The sequence below is a fragment of the Psittacula echo genome (assembly GCF_963264785.1).
Source record: "Psittacula echo genome assembly, chromosome: 3".
In the NCBI taxonomy this organism is placed as follows: Eukaryota; Metazoa; Chordata; class Aves; order Psittaciformes; family Psittacidae; genus Psittacula; species Psittacula echo.
In genome coordinates, this window is record NC_137736.1 from 67,635,103 (window position 1) to 67,654,693 (window position 19,591).

A 19,591-nucleotide genomic window follows, 5' to 3' on the forward strand; every position below is an offset into this window, starting at 1 on the left:
GCAGCTGCTAGCTCACTCCCCCTCTACTTCCTTCCCCGCCTCCCAGATGGACGGGAAGGAGAATCAAAGGAATGTAACTCCCATGGGTTGAGATAGGAACATCCCAGTAACTAAGGTATAACACAAACCACTACCGCTACCACCAATAATAATAATGATAAATGAAATAACAAGGGAAGAGAATACAACCACTCACCACCCTCCGACTGATACCCACCAGACCCGAGCAGTGATCTCTTGCCACAGTGCAGCAGCCCAGATGGGTTTACCTCTGCATTGCCACTTGCTCTGCTTCCATTGCTGCAACCAACCCCACAGAGCGTTTGCCACCACCCATGAGTGAGTGTAAAGTACTGGCCACTTTTCTCGTTCAGCAATGTCCAGGGCCAGCTGGATGGCTTTCACCTCGGCAAACTGACTCGACTCACCCTCTCCTTCAGCAGTTTCTGCAACTTGTTGCAGGGGACTTCATATAGCTGCCTTCCATCTCTGATGCTTTCCCACAATACGGCAGGACCCATCATTAAAGAAGGCAATATTGCTTTTCACTTTCTGACAGTTTATTATATGGTGGGGCCTCTTCAGCACGCATCACCTCCTCCTCTGGTGACATTCCAAAATCTTTGCCCTCTGGCCAGTCCATGATGACTTCTAGAATGCCTGGATGGCTGGGATTTCCTATTTGAGTTCGTTGTGTAATTAGTGCAGCCCACTTACTCCATGTAGCATCGGTTGCATGATGTGTAGAGGAGACCCTGCCTTTGAACATCCAGCCCAGCACGAGCAACTGGGGTGCCAGGAGGAGCTGTGCTTCAGTGCCAATTACTTCTGAAGCAGCTCAAACACACAACTTTGGCATTGCTCATCTTTGTATTGCTGTATAAGTACCTAGTAAATCCGATTGTCCGTTACCTCCACTTTGCTGGAGGCAGAGCCTCTCTAATGGTGATCACAATATTGATCACTTACGTTTTGTAGAAAGAAATTAGTCTTCTTTATCACAGGAGCTGGAGTAAAATCGGTTCTTTCATTCCACCTGGGAACCTGCTCACCAGAGACTGAAGCCACAGATTTCGTGAGTTGATCATCCTTGACCTATGTTCTCCTCTTCAATTCATGCACCTGTTCCTCCAGATCTGAGGTAGGTTTTCCATCGCGCTTTCTAATGTCTGCTGTGCTTGGAGTTGCAGTAGCCGCCTTGTCTGTTGTAGTCAGAGTTTGAGTAGCTGCTGTACTTGTTGCTGGGGTTGGTGTAGCTGCTGTAGTTGGGGTTGGAGTAGCTTATCCACTTGTTGGTTGTTCTGGTGTTCCTCAGTGGCCCGACTCTAAGGTACATGAGCAACTACATCACGTACCTTCACCACCAGGTTCTGCACCCAGGCAGTGGCTGGTGGCACTTGGGCTAAGGTTCTTGTTTCATTGTACTTTATGGTAATGACTTGTAATACAATGGAATCATTGATCATGAAACTGATCTGGCTTGTGTTCTCAGTGTGGTCACCACCTCTATACTTTGGGAGGTATATAATAGAACTGTTTAGCAATTACATATCTTTTTTCCCATCAGGTGAAAAAAGGTGTCAACCTATGAAGGAGACATTCCCTTACACCCCCAGCTCCCCCACCAGACTATTTACAGCATCATTTGAGAGTTCTGAAGGTTTTGAATGGCCTTTGGGTATCCTTGAGACCTGCCTGCTGATTATGATGGGGATCACCATGTTAGCACACATACAGAGTGTGTTTTATCCACAACCATTTCATCTGATCTCAAAAGTTAAGCAGAATTGGGTTTGGATCTTGTCTAGGGTTAGACAACTATATAGGAGGACCGAGAGATTTTCCCCAAGGCTGGACAGCCATGAATGGCAGGGTGTGTGAGACAGTATGGGCAGGTATCTAGGCCAGTGGGCCCCTCCAGTGCTTTGGAACATCACCACTGAACAACTGCAAAATCCAGAAAAACTGTCCCAGGAGTTCAAACAATTGAGAGACGACTTGAGAGACGACCTATTCCATCTATCCAGCTCCCCACGTGTACCAACCCACGTCTCAGCTATTAACAAAATGCGTCCTACTGCTCAAGAGAGAAGATATAGGAGGTACACGCCACGGGCTACCCTACGGTTTTACCTGCACAGGAAAACCCCAATGGATTTCCAGGCGGTTTCCCATCCAAATACTAACCAAGCCTGACCCTGCTTGGGTGTTGAGTAGCACCAGCAGCTGCTCTGTTTGTGGAACCCAACATGGGGCATGAAAGGTTGAGATAACGTCAGATCTGACCAGAGTGTGTCTAATCATATTTGTGATAAGCATTCATTGTTTCGGATTAATAGTCACTTATCACAATGCTGATTTATTGGCTTTTTTAGCCAAAATGGCTGAAAAAAAAGGCTTTTCTAGTTTCAATTGCATTACAAAAAAAAAAAAAAAAGAAAAAAAAGCTTTATAACTGATGTGTGCCTTATTGTGCCAACCAGAAATTACTGTAAAGCCAAGAAGTTATAGGATGCATGTAAGTCAACTTGAGAACCTTCAAGGGAAGATTATTCAAGGTGCTGAGTACAGCCTGTGAAAGTAAGTATTTTAAAATTTCTGAAGCACCCTGATACTAGAGATGAAAGACTGTAATTGCTTCAGTTCTTGATGTGCTGAGCACCTTCTCCTGACGTAAGTTTGCTGATTCAGATCATAAACTACAAGGTCCTCTGAAAAAAGTTTTAGTTTTTTTGTTTATCAAGTAAATTATCAAAAAGAATAACAAATGCAATTGGAAATGAAATGGAACTGAGAATTAAACAGTTAGGCCAGATTCTGCAAAAGTATGTGTATTTTTTTAGCTGGTGCTGAGCATTCTCGACTCCCACTGGAGCCATTGAGTTCTTAATGAGCTTACACCCTAGTTTAAATACTTCACTATGGAAGTGTTCATCACTAGATAATCTCATTCTTGCAATGACTGCCAATACAGCCATTATGCTAATGAGACAGCTAGAAATGAAAGGAGATGAAAAGAAAAACTATAACTAAAATCCGAATGTTTTAATGCTTCTAGTTTTAGCTTAATTATGTTCTTCCAGAGAACTATGGCTGGATTAGGAAGAAAAGAAAGTAAATATTGTAGATTAAAAAAAAAAAAAAAAAGGTATTTCAGTAATTCTCATGTAGATTCAGAGGTCATTCAATATTCTCATTTATGTTCTAGTGCAGAAGTTAAGGCCTTATCCTGAACCTCCCTGCAGCACATTTTTGGATTTTGGAGTACTTTGGCACACTAGATGCCCCTGTGATGGTTAACAGGGAAAATAAAACAATAGGGCTAAAAGAATTCTGAAGAGTTGAACTGGCAGAACAGCACAAGAAGGAGAAAAAAATGAAGTGAAATAGAGTTCTTACCATTTGCTTGAAAGATATAATTAAATACTGAAACAGATAAAAATAGTAAAGTATGATTCAACATAGATAAAAGCAAAAAGAAGAGGATCATTCTAGGATGGGTACATGGCCAGTTTCTATGGTTAAATACTTCAGAGCAGATCCTTATTAACCCTTTGGGCACTAATAGTGCGACCTTGATACTAGCTTGAGAGAACAACTGGTGTTTTATGCTCTAAAAACTGCAGAAAAGATTATAATGACTTGAGAGTCATCTCACATTAATTAGGGTTGCTTTGTTATCAGGACTGTTGTTATCCAGCATAATTTGGAATATCAGATGCTGCTTCACTTCCTGCAATAGCCTGCACCACTTAGAGGAATGTGAGGTAGTGCAGGGGAAGTTTGAACCACTATGCCTTCATTCTGAAAACCTGTTCTAGAGGTCAAGTCTGACTTTGAAAGGTCTTTTTCAGAGAAAACTTTTGCCCTGAAGAAACACTGCTGATGGTAAAACTCCAGAAACTGATTATTGTTTGTTAACATGCCTTCCAGCAACTTTGCAAGATTCAGAACTGTATGTTGAATTCTAACATGATTTTTTTTAATGACAGCTTTCCAGGTGGTGATGACTAGTCCTGAGTCATATTCCCATGATGTTTTCCATTCCATGACTTCAACCATATCCAGCATCTTATCCTGTCACATTCAGAAAAGTTGGGAAGATTTTGAATACCTCTCAAGAGTAACACTTTGTCATGATGGCTGCACATAGCCATACAAGTAAAATGCTGGAAATAATTAGAAATTACCAACTGCATGAAAACTGATGAAATAAAATGCTGGAAATAATTAGAAATTACCAACTGCATGAAAACTGATGAAATAAATGCAGGCTGCAAGAAGGAAGACCTTAAATAATGCACCAGTAAATTAGCCTAGGTTCCCTCTGAAGCTATCAGGATAACTGGCTACCCTGGATTTGGAGAAGGCTGAGGTTCTTAATGACTTCTTTGCCTCAGTCTTCACTGACAAAGGCTCTGACTGCACCACCCAAGTCTTGGAAGGCAGATGCAGGGACTGTGAGAATGAAGACCCTAGGCCCACTGTAGGAGAGGATCTGGTTCGAGACCATCTTGAAAACCTGAATGTGCACAAGTCCATGGGACCTGACGAAATCCATCCGCGGGTCCTGAAGGAGCTGGCGAATGAAGTTGCTGAGACACTGGCCACCATATTTGAAAAATCATGGCAGTCAGGTGAAGTTCCCGATGGCTGGAAAAAGGGAAATATAACCCCCATTTTCAAGAAGGGGAAAATGGATGACCCGGGGAATTACAGACCAGCCAGTCTCACCTCTGTGCCTGGCAAACTCTTGGAGCAGATTCTCCTGGAAGACATGTTAAGGCACATGAAAAACAAGGAGGTGGTTGGTGACAGCCAGCATGGCTTCACTAAGGGGAAATCCTGCCTGACCAATTTGGTGGCCTTCTATGATGGGGCTACAAAACTGATGGACAGGGGCAGAGCAGTTGACGTCATCTACCTGGACTTGTGCAAAGCATTTGACACTGTCCCACACGACATCCTTGTCTCTAAATTGGAGAGACATCAATTTGATGGATGGACCACTTGGTGGATAAAGAATTGGATGGATGGCCGCATGCAAAGAGTTGTGGTCAATGGCTTGATATCCAGCTGGAGACCAGTAACGAGTGGTGTCCCTCAGGGATCGGTGTTGGGACCGGTCTTGTTCTACATCTTTGTCGGTGACATGGACAGTGGGATTGAGTGCGCCCTCAGCAAGTTTGCCGATGACACCAAGCTGTGTGGTTTGGTTGATACGCCGGAGGGAAGGGATGCCATCCAGAGGGACCTGGACACGCTTGTGAGGTGGGCTGATGCCAACCTGATGAAGTTTAACCATGCCAAGTGCAAGGTCCTACACCTGGGTCGGAGCAATCCCAGGCACAGCTACAGGTTGGGCAGAGAAGAGATTCAGAGCAGCCCTGCAGAGAAGGACTTGGGGGTGTTGGTCGATGAAAAAATGAACATGAGCCGGCTTCAGTGTGCGCTCACAGCCCAGAAAGCCAACTGTATCCTGGGCTGCATCAAAAGGAGCGTGACCAGCAGGTCGAAGGAGGTGATCCTGCCCCTCTACTCTGCTCTCCTCTCGTGAGACCTCACTTGGAGTATTGTGTACAGTTCTGGTGTCCTCAACAGAAAAAGGACATGGAACTTTTGGAACAAGTCCAGAGGAGGGCCACGAGGATGATCAGGGGACTGGAGCACCTCCCGTATGGAGATAGGCTGAGAAAGTTGGGGCTGTTCAGCCTGGAGAAGAGAAGGCTGCGTGGAGACCTCAGAGCAGCCTTCCAGTATTTGAAGGGGGGCTATAGGGATGCTGGGGATGGACTATTCATCAGGGACTGTAGTGAGAGGACAAGGGGTAACGGGTTCAAACTTAAACAGGGGAAGTTTAGATTGGATATAAGGAAGAAATGCTTTACTGTTAGGGTGGTGGGGCACTGGAATGGGTTGCCCAGGGTAGCTGTGAACGCTCCGTACCTGGTGGTGTTCAAGGTCAGGTTGGATGAGGCCTTGGGTGACATGGTTTAGTGTGGGGTGTCCCTGCCCATGGCAGGGGGGTTGGAACTAGATGATCTTAAGGTCCTTTCCAGCCCTAACTATTCTATGATTTTATGATTCTATGATTCTATGCTTAAATGGAAAGTTAGAGACAGTTGACACGTTACGCAACTCCCCAGTGAATCAGTTTGGATTTCTCTCTCTTTACTATCCTGCAAGAGGTGGCATCAGGACAGTGATAAATCTGGTGTCACCCACAGGAAAACGAAAACAGCTTGAAGCAAAAAAGAAATAGCTAAATATGAAACAAGAAATATGTCTAGAAAGGTCGTACCTTGACCTGCTTCTATACTAGAAAAGTATATGTTAAAGAAAGTCAGACACAATAGAATTGCTTTGTTTTCAGCTGAAACTAAGTATTAGACGATGCAGTCTATGTTGTCATTGTACACAGATCTTGTTTTTCATAAACAGGTTCACGATGTTATGCAGAATATATGTCAGTAGTACTACACAAGCTGCAAAGGAGAAAACCTATAGCTATTGTGGGTCTCACCAGTATGAGAATTAGGCTTGCTCATGAGAAAAAGGGGACAGCTTTCATGAACATAAAAGATTTTTAGCAAGGAATAATCTGATTCTCATGTCTGTGTGAAATAGCACAGGAAATAACGTCAACATTCAGTGAAAAACTATTGTAGATTAGGAGGACATGAGTAACAAAAATCAGAAGTTTTGTTGCAACAAATGCATTGAACTACTGTTCTTAGGAGGACTGTAGAGTGTCCAGTATTGGAAATCTTCAAAAACTGGTTAGTTAAGCATCATCAAAACATTATGCAGGCATTGAGTATAACTGTAGCAAAAGTCAAATTCATAGAGAATGCTGCAGACTCTTTGGTTCTTACATCTGTTTTGGATATACTTTTAACCACTTGTGAGCTCAGGTGGGAAAAAATATTTTAAAACATGCATTGTTGGTTGAATTATATGTTTCAGGTAACAGAACACAGTTTCTGTAATAGAACATTTAAAAACAATACCTGAAAAAAAGAGGAAAAAAACCAAACCAACCAACCAACAAAAAAAAAAACCCAAAACCCAAACCAACAACAACAAAACCCCAAACCAATAAACACTTCAAATGTTGAAACTTAGGAAAGTTCTAGTGTCTTGTATTTATGCTTTTTTTTTTCTCCAGTAGACAGAAATGAGAACTAAACAAGACCTGAGCAAGATCTGAACAAATTTTAATCAAAATTTAGTTACCACGTGTAGAGTGAAAAAGACAGCAAGGACCAGTGGGGGACAGCGATGTGAATTAGGATGTATAACAGCGGAAAAAAAATCAGCTATAATAACAGAATATTTCTGTGGAAGCAAAAGAAAGCCTAACAATGCTGGCAAACTAAGACAGTGAACAGAAACAAAATAAGATTGCTCTGATTTGGGAACCAAGCAGAGGGAAGTAAAAGTCTATCTTCTCATGCCAAAGAAATTAATTTAATCCAAGTCATAGAACAGTTTTTAACCTTTTTTGCAGAAACAAATTCTTCAGCTTGGAAATGCCAGCAAAGACTGAACAAATGTGTCTCCTGATGTTACAGTCTTCAGCCCCCTCTAGTCCACCCCCACAATCCTTCATTTGGGAGAAATTCGAGGCAACCTCTCCTACTGCCCTTATTCTTCCAAACAGTGAGAAACAGATTCCCAGCTAGGTATTAAGCAGTCTTGAGATACTCAGTTAATTTTATTTGTTTGTTGTTCTGGTTTTTTTCCTACAGTGAGAATACATTTATTTTCAGTAAAGAAATTCCCTTCCATAGCCACCTCCAGTTTTCTTTAAGTGAAGAGGCCATTTGTTTTCAGCACTGCTGAATTTTCTTCCCTCTTGCAAACATGTTCAGTTTTTCAACTAGATCACAAACAGCAAATGCTCGCCAGAATCACTCATTTCTACTTTTTCCCTCCTGCCCCCATAACTTCAGCCCAAATCCTTCAAAAAGCCCAACAGCAGCATACATATGTTATGCATTAAAGACAATCAGAGAGGTTAATCTTCATTTGTATGCTGCCTAAAATGACAGAAATTGCAGAGTCAGAAAAATGGTGTTTGTTTTCCTCAGCTTGAAATTTTCTCTAATTTCTCAATTTATTGAGATAGTAATACTTTGAGAAGTTGCACGGTTGATTTTATGAATATTTTTTTCCTCATGCTTTCCAACAATTATTGCTGAGTGTAATTATGGGAATGCATCTGCATTTCCCTCTAAAAGGAAATAAATACTTTCTTTCTCTTCTATACATACATTCTAATGTATACATTAATATTCTTATTTAACAAAAACTGCAATAACATAAGTAACCAGCTCTAAGCAGGAAGCACCCTCCTTCTAGCAACAAATAATGAGCAGTGCACCTATTGTCTGAGTAAGATGCCAGAGACCTCCTGACAGAAATATGTAACCTTTATTTTGTGTTTGAGTGTTATATTCCTGTGGAGCTGTATAACCTTTGGTTTATAAAAAGACTGTATCTGTGCTCTTTATGCAAAAGCTTTTCTTTGTATTTTTAAAATTGGCAGCACTGGGAGTTTTGTTTTTGCAGTATCTGGTTTAAGGAATACAATAACTAAGTTCTTAGAAGAGGGCAAGATAGGAGAAACAAATATGAATATATACAGATATTTAAAAGTCATCTGCATTGTCCAAATTCTTCTTCTATAGAAGTCCAGTGAAAGTTTTATTGCTCTCTTTAATGGAATCAATGTGGAATGGAAATCAAAATGGAAGCACATTTTGCAGTGCTTCTTCTGACTATTTGATGTCTGAAAACACCCTTCCACATCTCAGTGAATATTGAGTAGGAAAAAACAATGAAGATGAGATGTTGGATGTCTTCTCCATAGTACGGACTATATTTGAGCAGCTCTTTGTGCTCAGGCTATTCAATATTGCCTCTTTTAAACAACAATGGAAAATTGTTGCCTCTTTGCATAACTTTCATATTTGGTTTTGAATGAGCCAGGAAACCACCAGTTGTGCAAACATCAGTAACACTGAAAGCATCATTTGTCTCTAAGATCAGATCAGTAGTCTGATTTCCCATTGTCTATTGTGACAGGTACAATATGCTTTCAGTAAAAAACAGAAACAGCAGAAGTTCAGAGGTCAATTTATTCCAAAAAATCTTTATTTAATTGCAAATTTAATTGTAAATTATTTAATTGCAAATTATATTTTTATCTATATAAATAGTAAAAATTGCTGTGAATTCACTAAATTCCAGATACTGGATTTAACTGTAACTAATGCTGGTGACTTCCATGGGTTGGTTGTGTTAAAATTGAAGAGGGCTTTTTTCTTTCCTGAAACATGTTGGCTTTAATTCCAGTGTGTTTTCTCCTCCTTTTCTCCATCTTTCTCAAGATGCTTAGCCAAGAGCCTGATTATATGAACTGGGTTTGTTTTTAATGTAACAACTTATGTTCATCTTCTTTGAAGCTATGATCTTAAAAGCCTTTTCTTAAAAGCCTTCTGCCTACACCACTCACTATGCCAGTTTTCCATACACTTTTGCAGGATGTTACTCTGATATTCCCCCCCCCCCCCCCCCAAATCTCTTCATTCAGCTAGTTTGTTTTTATCTAGTCTATCATCTGCTGGACAGAACTTCTCAGACTGCGGATGGCAGGTGGGAAAATGTGCTTATTTATATAGCAGACAGCCTAGTCCAAATTTCTTAATTTCTGTGTCAGATCTGAACATCAGATCAAGCTTAACATGGAAAACTATGTCAACATTTATCAAATGCACTTTTGAAAGTTAAATCCTAACAGGCAAATTCTTCACCAAGTAGGTTATATTAGAAGTTCAGGACAGAACAGATGATTTGGGGGTGGGGGCACTACAGTCCAGACACTGGTTCCCACCATTACTTTAAAAATAGGTCTTCCTAAGACTTTGTAACCATTCTCTGGTTCCCTCTTACTATAACCTAAACTGTTCTGTTATGAAAGAAATATAACTTAAAAGAAGAGAAATTGATTGAGCAATCTGCCTCCCACTAACCCCTCAAGCAAAGCCTTCACAAGGAATTTGAAGCTCCTAGTGACCTTGCTGGCTAATGTTTATATAACCCTGCAGAAAGAGGTCCTTGTTAAAACACCAAGTATATTAAATTGCAGGGCACAATAGCTTTTAAGGTGTGTTAAAGACGAGATGATATCCTGGGCTAACTGACTTGGAAGAAACTGATTTATTTTACTCTGTACTGCCAATATTCAGTGACTATATACCATGATTTATATGCTGATTTAAAATTATCAGAGTGTGAGGTTGTGTTAAGATGACAAAGGTTTATATAAGCAAAGCATTTTGTGGGGGAACAAAACTGGAATTTTCTACTACACTTTTCAAGTACTTCAGGATCCCAACTTCAAAAAAAGTAATCTTTTCAAATCTATTAGAATGGAAAATTTCTCCATTGTTATGATGTGATATATAAAAATTTGAGTCATAATTTCCTAATTAACCTTCATGAAAAACACTGTTCAGCTCTGAGCTGTATCAAATGAGTGCAAGATATACAACGTATTTTTGTATTAAAGATTTTGTTTCTTTATTAGGTGTATTTTTAGCTAATCAGGAAAATCATTAACTGTAAATGATGAGTGGAATGTATTATGTGTGTTTGTGTATGTTTAGGTTCCAGCATTGGCTGTGATCTTGCATGTGGTGACAAAATCATAAAATGATACCTTCAAATATGTTCAGAAACTCCAGAAACTAGTGGTCCACTGGGAAGCACAGGCAAACAACTTCTGAGAAGTACCTGATGATAAGGGCTGAAGAAATGGGAAATATTTCTGAGGCAGCTTACTAGATCTGTTTGTAGTGATTTTACCAGCTCTCCCTTGCTTGGAAGTACTGGAAGCCTGGAGCATTTGACCAAGAATGTTAATATGCTTCCAAGCCTGCTTATATGTGTCCTGAGCAACTAGATAACCAGGTCCTGCATTAGGATCTAGGCAAAGATTACCTTGCCTCCCATAGCACTTCAATTTCTGTATGCAGTCAAGCTATACTGACCTCCTAGAAAATGCAGTTGTGATTATATTATTTTTTTAAAAGTTGTGATGCCTCCACCAAGCTTTTGCCCATTCTTTTACTCTAGAGGGCTATACCACTAGCAGAACCTACAGAAACAGAGAATTCAATCTTTATTCTGCAAGTATCAAATCAATGTCTCTCTCTCTAGGTATCTGTCAAGTGCCAGTCTGTACGTAGCCTCAGTAGCATGGGGGTTCATTGCGTCTTTCCTGCTGAAGCTGGGCCACTGTGCATTCCTTAATGCAAGATTTCTGGCAGTAGGAAGAGAGAGGCCAAAAGGTAGTTCAACTGTCACTTTAAAGGAGGGAGAAAACTAGTGTTTGAACACAGAGTTCTTTTGTATGAATCATATGTTTGCTAGAAAACAGATGTCAACACAGGAGAGGTGCTCAGATCTCCCTGAATGGTTCATCCATTAAGGTCTTCATGAAAAGTTAACAGCCACCATCAGTGAAGGAAAACAAGCCTTATATAGCAATTAGTAAGAACAATCTGTAGCCATCTACCATCAGTATTCCTGTTTCCAGATGTCAATCAGACATAGGGCATCTGTTTGCAGACTATAATGAGCTGCTGAAACCTCAAATGTGGGTGGGATTATAGATGCTCACTGTAACATCTGCTGTTGGATTGGCACCTCCTCACTCTCCCTGAAGCAACCTTCAGTAGCCTTTCTGAGGTACTTTACTGTCTCTGTATGTTGTGTAGAGATCACAGGTATCTTACTTTGGGCTTTGAGAGCAAGGTCTTGAAAGCCATCTTTCACAGCAAATCTGCCCTTCAACAGGTCTTATTCTCAGTAGCTTGCTCTCTCATCATCCCTATCTGGTAGAGCAGGGAGTTAAATAAAGATTGCACTTGTTTCAATGATTGAAACTCTTGAACTCTACTTCATTTGGGGTATCTATCAAAAAATTGTCCTTGCTGAATGTAGGGCATAAGGAATTGTACTTGCAGATTTACTTTGAAGATCAGCTATTTATTTCCTGTCTGTGTATTATCTGATTCTGTGCTGTGCGAAGACTCTTCTCTTGCTGAGAGAGTTTTTTAATAAAAGTTGGTAACTGATGTCTAGAATTACATTAATACTGATGCAGTAACAGCATTTTCTACTCTTTCGAGGGGATCTTCAAAAAAAGTAGGGGAACAAGGGAGGCTGCCATGATCTTTCATCATTTTACTTAATATAGTAGCTACTTCCAAATGACTAAAAATTTCATGCATACTCCATAACCAAGAAACAACTTAAGTTAAATAACCTTGTGAAAGTAAGCTGGTGTCATTGGTGTGGTAGTGATCTAACCAAGGGTAATATTGCTTATGAATAGGGTCTGTAGTCATAGGCCCCTTGGAAATACACAGTAGAAAAAGAAAAAAAAGATAAGAATTGGCAACAGTAAAAGCACACTTATAGAATTTAGCATAATCTGGTTAGACGGTAGTTATCCCTCTCTTGAATAAAGGCTGCTATTCATCTGATGTTGAGACAAATCAAAAACCCTGCTGAGAACTTTAATAAGATACCTAACAAGAGCAATTCTCCACATTAGGCACTTTGGCTAGCTGACAGTCACTGCTGTGCAATTTCAAGATGCTGTAATATAATATGCCCCAAGATAATATAATAGACCCCTAGAATGCTTCAATAAATTTGCTTTGTATAATCATTATTGAGATATTATATATATACATATATGCACATAAACACACATATGTCTCTACTCCATAAGATGAAATGGGACAGCTGAATGAAGTTGTATCACCATGGTTGACTATGGCACTAATCTTTCCACTCCAACCTATAAGAACAAGCTCTAAAGGCTTGTGTTTTAGAGACAAAAGTCCAACATTTAAATGCTGCTGTTATATGCTAAGAATTTAATTGAAAGTATAACTCAAAGTGAATTTCTTTAGGACCTAAATGCAACCAAATTGAAACTTAATAAGCAAAGAAAAAGGGAGGGAGTTTGTAATTCTTTAAAAAAAAAATTGAACTTTTTATACTTTTTTCTATTTTTAAAAAAAATGTAAATTAACACTTTTAAAATCAGCAGTAGCTTTGAAAAACTAAAAGAATCTTACAGTTAAAAATATCAATGATTTTTTTCAGGTTATTTTCGATGAAATTTTGTTGAAATTACAAGTAGGAACAAGGAGTTTCTGTTGAATGACTAAAAATTATTCAATAAAGCATTCCAATGAAGCCTATTAACATCAAAGGTAGCTTTTATTTTGTGAACAGATATTTTTTACAAATTTAGATGGGAAGGGTTGAAGTAATTCCTTCCATTCAGCTTGAGAAAGAAATCTGTGGGAAGCCAGAAGGATTATGTTATATGAAACATTTCTGCTTGAAGAGACTTTGATAGGAAGGACTGTTCCACTAAAAAAGTAGAAGAGAACACGGACTTTTTTCTTACGAAATAATTTTTTTCTTAATATCCAGTTGAAATGTACATGAATATTTAGAATACATTGTTTAATGAGAGGGAGGTGCTGAAGCAGTTTGATAAAGTCAGCTTTTTAAATAAGAATCCCACCTATTTTTTCTATACTGCTCACTTTTTCAGAAGTCGTGCATCTGATCTTTGTCTTGCTAGGTGATTCATATTTCTCCCTACCCACCTAGATATGACCCACAGATCTTTGTTGCAGCCTCCACACTTGTCAAGTCTTTTCCTAGAATTTGTTCCTGTTAGTTTGCTAGCAAAACCCTGCATAGTCTTCATTACTGGGTGTCTGTAAGGACAACTTAGGAATGCTTGATTTTGCAGTGGGTGACAAAATACTTAACTTCCTATAATGACATTATTTACTTGAAGCAGGCCCTGGCAACTTTCTTCTTACAAATAGGATATTGTTTAAAAAACTGAAGTCTACATTTCCTTGCTTGGATTCTTGTAGTTTTACCTATTAAACTAGTTTTTGTTCTTCAAAACAAATTGCTGCTGGACATGATTACATTTTCTCTATCTTTAATATAAATAAAGGAAACAGTTATAAATAGTTGATGAGAATCTGTGCATGCATAGTGATTTTTAATTGCTGAGAGGTTTCTACTACATTCAGCTTGTAGCTGGCTATATAGTTATTGTGTTGGTCACATTGTAGTTGGCTAACTTATTTACTGCCTTCTCAGCTATATTTTGGGCTTTGGACTATGCTTTAATAAGCCCAGATGGATTTCAGCCTAAGTAAGTAACACATTTACATCTATAGCCTAAATATGAAATATAGATTTAACACACTAAAAATATTGCTCCAGCAGCAATGTTGAGTTACATTTATTATGTGATCTTCCTGTAAATAGGTAAAATTATATACCTTAGTTTGGGGCAAACTATATTGTAATCTTTAAATGTTGGATGATATTATCAAAATCCGTAAATGATGATTTTGTTCATCTCACAAAAGTTCTGGGTTTATGCTTAACATATTCAGCAAAATACTTTAGTATGTGCTGAATTTGAACAACTGCTTAACTTAAAATGTTATTAAATAACAGGCAATGTTCAAAAAAGATTTGTGTAATTTGGTGATGTTTTCATTGAACATATATTTTAGTTTGAGCATAGCTAAAAATTAGTTAGATAGTCTGTATCTCCTATGAGAGTGCTGGTAACACAGTGGAGACTAACCTTACTGAAATCAGTAGTAGATCTGTCCATTGACACAAGAAAAAGCTGGACCCCACTTAAGAGAAGGTGTGAATATGTTTAAATATGTAAATGAAACATACCACTTATTTATGTGATTTCATCTTCTCACCAGTTCTTGCTAATAATTGTAACCTCTACTACCTGCCGCATGCCGTACTCACTTATTCCAGTGTGGAGCACTGCTTGCTGTTGTGGTGGTGTATTAGTTGCGTAGCTGCATGAGACTTCAACCAGACTGCAGCTGCATTCTCTACCTTGACCAGCACGAGATCTTTCCTGACAGTGAGGATGCTGCTGCATGCTTATGGTACTGGGAACTTCTGTGAAAATCCTACAGTTAAAAGAGAACTGCACTGATTAGTCAAAGCACCTGTGACAGTTAATTTTTTATTGAATAAGAAAATATGATTTTACACATTTTTTCTCCAAAACACATGGTGGAGAAAAAGGAGTCAGTGCTTCAGATTCCTAGTAGCTGTGTTTCTCAACAGAAACTGACACTTTACTGCTATAGTTAGCAGGCAGTCCAATGGCAAAGATTTTTAATAACTATTCTGTATTAAATAGTGCTGTACAGCTGAAAAGTAGTAAACGTGGTAGGTATGTTTAAGAAGGCACAGAACACATACATAGCAAGCACCATTAGTCTTACTCCAATGACGTAAATGTTTCAGAAAAGTTTTTCCTTTAAAAAGAAAGAGAAAAGAGCAGGGGTGGATGGGAAACTGAAAAATTATATAATACATATTCACCAAGTCCATCATGCTGTATTCATCTGATATTTTCTTTGATAAGGAATGTCCTTTGATAAGGATGTGCAACATTACTGGTTAAACTACAGAAGATAATGGAATAGTCTAAGAAAGGTACGGTACTTAAAAATATAGTATTAGGATTATGATTAATGTTAAATTGAAAGGAATTTAGTAATGGTACTTCTGAAGAATTGTCACAGAGATAAATGTTGTTTAATATTTTAATTTCTGACTGTAGCAGTGTTCTGGTAATTTTTTTATTCCATCAAAAAGGTAGAATATATTGTCAGTATGTGAGTAATATAAATGTCTTAAAACCACAAAATGTGATTAACTTATCTTGTTATCAAGCATGATATCAGAGGGCTGGAGCACCTTTGCTATGAATAAAGGCTGAGAGAGTTGGGCTTTTTCAGCCTGAATTAAAAAAGGCTCAAGGGATACTCTATAGCAGTCTTCCAGTACTTAAAGAGGGCCTATAAGGAATCTGGACAGGCATATTTTACAAGGGCATGGAGTGACAGGACAAGGGGTAATAGCTTTAAACTGGAAGAGGGTAGATTTAGATTAGATTAGATATTAGGAAGAAATTCTTTACAGTGAGGATGGTGAGACACTGACACAGGTTGCCCAGAGAAATTGTAGCTGCCCCATCCCTGGAAGTGTTCAAGGCCAGGTTGGACGGGGCTTTGAGCAACCTTGTCTAGTGGAAGGTGTCCCTGCCCATAGCAGGGGGTTGGAACTAGATGATCTTTAAGGTCCCTTCTTACCCAAACCGTTCTGTGATTCTGTGATTCTATGATCATTCAGTTAGGGATCATGTTAATAATTTCTGCTATAAGACAGGAATTTTGGCTGAATAATAGAAGGGGAGGAAAACCAAAAGTAATTATTAATCCATGAAGGAAAGTTAGCCATCAGTATAATGTGGCTATGAAACGGCAGACACAATCCTAAGATTTACCAGCTGCAATATTTCTTTAAAAAGATGAAGTAGTAGCACCATTACAATATTCATGTGAAAACAGAGGAATTCTGTTTTCAGCCCTAAGAACACCATCAAATTCTAAATGGAATAAGCTTGGAAAATCTTATTCAGCTGATCAGGAAAAAGGAGAGCCTATATTCTGTCAACCTAAAATACATGGCTCTTTTGGTCAAGAAAAATAAAGGTTGAGAATGTCTGAGGTTAAATCCAAGAAATAAGTGCCAGCAGAGGAAAGCATTCCTTAAAAGATGACATTGATAAGAGAGAAAGTGACTATCAATTGGTAAGGAATAAATTCAGGCCTGAATTTTCAAATTTACAACTATATTTGGAAGTTCTGTGAGAAAACTTTCAAAGGAATGACAAGGAGAAGAATTAAACTTGGTTTTGAATGGTCCTCCATTAGTTCAAGAAATGGGTCACATACGCATCACGTATTTTGCTTTGACAAGAGTGTGGTTGTATCTTTACGGCTGATCAAAAAAATCAGAGCTGTGAAACAGTTTTCTGGTTTTGCTGTTAAGAGTTGTAAGTAGTTGTAAGTTGTGCAGCTAGGGTTAGAAGTCGTGTGCTTCACATTAAGCATGTGTTTGTAGCAAGAAACAAGTGTTTAAACGTGATTAAAAGCAAGATGATTGTAGATTCAGACCAGTTTTTCAGCTGCTATTTCCTACCAATTTTGGTGAATATACATGAATTTTCAGTAGCTGAAGGCTGTGTACTTACACTTATTTTTTAAATTCCAAGAGCTAAAAATTCTCCAAGGTTTCTATATCAATATGTAAGACAGATATGGGAAAATCATTACCTTAAAGTGACATAAATTGATTATACATATTTTAAACATAGAAGTGAATTAATCCTCACCATTACTGAGCAGACTTTAGAATAGTTTTGTTAAAATTCAAGTTATTAAAGATTATTATTAATATATCTGAGAGAGAGATTACTTAGCAATCCGTGTCTGCTTGTTTCTTTCTCCTTCTCTACAAATTTTCATTCCTTCACACAGACAGATGAGTTTTTTTATCTCTTCTTCCTTTACCACACTTCTCAGTCCACAACAGTTTAATGAAAGAGTTGTTCTCTTCACATTCTTTCTGCTATGTCTATTCCATATTGAAGCATTGTTGTCTTCTTGTGTTTAGAAAAAGATGAATAACCCAAAGTAAATAAGGGTTAAATTAATCCCTCCCAGATATTTTTCCTGACAAGGACAACGTATGTGCAAATATGGAAAATAAGACAAATCTTTCTAGCACTATATCATCACATATTCGTCATTGTTGTATTGGAAAGAAGGAGAAATTTTTACTTGGCAGCTCAATATTCCCTCAAATATAAATCACTTTATCTTTGAAAAGACAAAACCCATCTCTCTTTTTTTGTCTACTGCAGTTCTTTGTTTAAAATATTGGGATGCTCATTGTTAAGCATTATGTAGTTAGGTCAGTTTCTGAAAAGACAAGGTGTAGAATACCACATAAAATGACCCATTAATACTGCGAACCTACTTTAGTACAAACATTTTCATTGTGAATCAATCATGTAGGCTTGCCTGCTTTGATTCACATTATGTGAGCAGTAAGCCATAGATTGATTTTTAACCACTAGAAAGTGAGATGAATTATAACATTCCCCAAAAAATCCTCTCAACCATTAGAGAAGGAAAGGATTCTGCAGCTTAGTACCTGAAAGGCATAACATAGCAATGAACCAGGTGTGACAGTTGATACTCCTTCCCTGAGACTTAACCAACACATCTGCAACACTTGAAACCTACACTTGAAAATAAACAAAATGTGACATTGATGCGAGTTTAATGAAAACAATATCTAGCTTCAATCAGTTATTGTGGAAGCTCACTAATTTTCACTTGGCTAACTCCCAAACTCCATAATTTTAAGTGAAATGTTAGAAACATAGAATAGTTAGGGTTGGAAAGGACCTTAAGATCATCTAGTTCCAACCCCCCTGCCATGGGCAGGGACACCTCACACTAAACCCTGTCACCCAAAGCTCTGTCCAACCTGGCCTTGAACACCGCCAGGGATGGAGCATTCACAGCTTCCCTGGGCAAACCATTCCAGTGCCTCACCACCCTCACAGTAAAGATTGTAAGCCCTCTCTATCATGTGACCTGGAAGAAAAATGATTTTAAATGGAACCCTGTCCAACCCTATCCAGCGCCTTCAAAAGGAAAAAAAATGTACCTGGATCTGATGGCAGAACAGCTACTTCAGCTCCAAGCACAGAAGCTACACAAGCCCCAGCAACAAGTACAGCAGCTACCCAAACTTTGACCGCAACAGACAGCACAGCTAATCCAACTCCAAGTACAGCAGCTACACCAGCCCCAGTGACAAGTACAGTAGGTACTCAAACCCCAGTGACAAGTGCAGCAGCTACCCAGACCCTGACAACAGATACTGGCAGCCTGTGAAGGGGTTCGAGCTGCTTCGGAAGTGATTGGCACTGAAGCACAGTTTCTCCTGGCACCCCAGTTGCCAGTGCTGGGCTGGATGTTCAAAGGCAGGGTCTCCCCTACACATCATGCAACCGATGCTACATGGAGGACAATGGCTGAAGTACAGATATGGGGAGGCCTGGCAGTACAATTGTTCCTTATATCCAATCTAAACTTCCCCTGTTTAAGTTTGAACCCGTTACCCCTTGTCCTGTCACTACAGTCCCTGATGAAGAGTCCATCTCCAGCATCCTTGTAGGCCCCCTTCAGATGCTGGAAGGCTGCTCTGAGGTCTCCACGCAGCCTTCTCTTCTCCAGGCTGAACAGCCCCAACTTTCTCAGCCTCTCTTCATATGGGAGGTGCTCCAGTCCCCTGATCATCCTCGTGGCCCTCCTCTGGACTTGTTCCAACAGTTCCATGTCCTTTTTATGTTGAGGACACCAGAACTGCACACAATACTCCAAGTGAGGTCTCACGAGAGCAGAGTAGAGGGGTAGGATCACCTCCTTCGACCTGCTTGCTGGTCACGCTCCTCTTGATGCAGCCCAGGATACGGTTGGCTTTCTGGGCTGCGAGCGCACACTGAAGCTGGCTCATGTTCATTTTCTCATCAACCAACACCCCCAAGTCCTTCTCTGCAGGG